At 40.3% G+C, this 2224-nt stretch overlaps 1 long non-coding RNA gene across 1 annotated transcript; it reads left to right on the forward strand.

Moving 5' to 3' along the window:
* The first annotated feature begins 21 nt into the window (after nt 1-21).
* LOC123966582 lies at nt 22-1886 on the forward strand. Its single transcript, XR_006824030.1, has 4 exons — nt 22-1276; nt 1394-1413; nt 1515-1675; nt 1804-1886. It is a non-coding gene; the product is annotated as an uncharacterized LOC123966582 (long non-coding RNA).
* Nucleotides 1887-2224: the final 338 nt, after the last annotated feature.

Consider the following 2224-nt stretch of genomic DNA (forward strand, 5'->3'; position numbering starts at 1 on the left):
CAGAAGCAGCCGTACAAGAAGGGAAATCAAAGCCAGTGTGAAACTGGTCTGAAACTGGACACATGATGGTTTAAATCAGGAAGGATCTGATCACAGGATCAATCAGCGTGATTCTGGATCTGACCAAACATCTGCTGTGAACCTTCAGGACTTTTTCTCAGAGTTACCGTCACGGAGCTACATGGAACAGATGTCACATGAGCGTAAGCTGCCGTCTGCTGGGAGAGTTTTTATCTGACGTTTCAAAGAAAATCCAGAAGCAGCGATACAGACTGTGAACAGCAGCTCGTTGACAGCAAACGCAGCCCAGACTGAGGAGCTGTGAGAATCAGTGGTTATCAGCCCCATAGATATGGGTCAGAAGGGCCCTACTGCACCTACTGGAAGGTTCAGAAGGCCGTTATCATCCATTCACACGGTTAATCACCGATACTAATAGAAGAGAAGACTCCAGATCCTGTCCAACAGGAATCTGCTGGTTAACGGGATATTTTCAGCTTAGACCGTTTAAACGCTGATTAACTAGCCAATATGCCAAAGTAACACAGAAAAAATAGTTGTTGACAAGAAATAACCGTCTTGCTGTTGCGTTTGCTTTACATTATTAGCATGTATGTTAGCATTACTAATCATTAGCATGTTTTACGTGACAGCTTGAAATTAGCTTCAACGTTAGCCTGTAAAAATGACATTTTCCACACTGTAAGATTGTAAATTAGACATGTTGCATAGCTTATAATCTGTATCTGCTCTTCACTGAAGCTATTTCACGCTCATATTGAGTAAAATATTCAAAGCCAAACTTTATGGCCGGTAGCATTAACGTTAGGCTACATGCAATGGAAAAGTCCGGAGAATCATTTTAAATAACGTTACATGTAACTAATTCAACCTGACATGTTTGGTCTCTTTGAAAACCTTGGGATCTTGACTAGAAGGTAAAATAAGTTCATGAGGAGCTCAATCGGGCTGCACCTGTCACCTGTGAGTGTTAGAAGCTTACAATCATATTCACATTCATACAAAAGAGGAATCCTGCCAGTTTATTAGAAAGACCTGAGCTCGTATGTGCTGATATTAGGGCTGTGGTGTCTCAGTTGTTTATTTGGAAGTGAGCAGTGAGGTAGGCTAACATAAACATGCATTGCTGTCCTCAACACAGAACCTGAAAATAAAACCCAAAGCCACAGGTGTGTGTGTGTGTAATATTTCTTTAGGCCCACCTAATTTTTTACGTCTCCTTTTCCAGCATCACTTACCAGTTGTGTCTTGTGTGGTAAGTTTGTTTTATTTCTTATCATGCAACTATCCAAATGAGGTTTTGGGCCAAGCTGCACAGAGAGTCTGTTCACAAATCTGTCTTGTGCAAGTTTTTTCTCTGTTTATGTTTCAGGTTGAAGATGGCCCATAGAGGTAAGCCTTACAGTCGCTAATCAAGAAGCATTAATGTGTTTGAGAAAGACCGTATGGTACGCAGAATCCACACTTACCCTCAACGCTGTCTTTTTTATTAGCGACAAGCCTTTTGTTTGTTATTTAACAAGAGAGAACGCAGATCCTCGACGAGCAAAGGGAAACGTTGAAATCCTTTTTTAAGGAGGGAATGAAACATGTTGGCTCACCGTTAATTCCAAGAGCTGCATCAGCTACTGGTTTGGAAACCTGTGTCATAGAAGTAAGATTTACCCAAGTGCCACACTAACACTCAACATGTCAGATAAATATATCATTCTGCTGTATTGCTGGTATAAATGCAGTGTTTTTATTAACATTAAGTCATTATATTAGTTTTCTCTCTTTCAGAACTGGATCGGTAACTACAAAAGGTCCAAAGCTGCTTCTGAGCCCAAAACAGACACAAGAGAACTGTCACCATACAATCTTTTTTCACAACATCTAGCCTACATGAAGGAATATGCGCAGTAAGACCACATGTAGTCTGTAGGAAAAAAAGGAACAAAGTAAGTAAGTCAAGTGATTACAAGGCTATCGGCTTATACCGCCCCTTTCAAACTAAATTCCTACCGTTTGGGCCAGTCTGTTCAGATTAAGGTCGTCAATTGAAGCATTAGTAGTCAGATATGGCTGTGAGTCCAATTATTAGTGGAATATTAAACGCCATGTAAACACAGCTAATGTATAGTTAATGTAATCTCCCTGAGCACTTATTTCTCACGTGTCACAACACTGTTTTCATAGAAATTGCCTAAACCTGTTAAGAGTT

This window comes from Micropterus dolomieu, unplaced genomic scaffold (genome assembly GCF_021292245.1).
Source record: "Micropterus dolomieu isolate WLL.071019.BEF.003 ecotype Adirondacks unplaced genomic scaffold, ASM2129224v1 contig_13761, whole genome shotgun sequence".
Classification (NCBI taxonomy): domain Eukaryota; kingdom Metazoa; phylum Chordata; class Actinopteri; order Centrarchiformes; family Centrarchidae; genus Micropterus; species Micropterus dolomieu.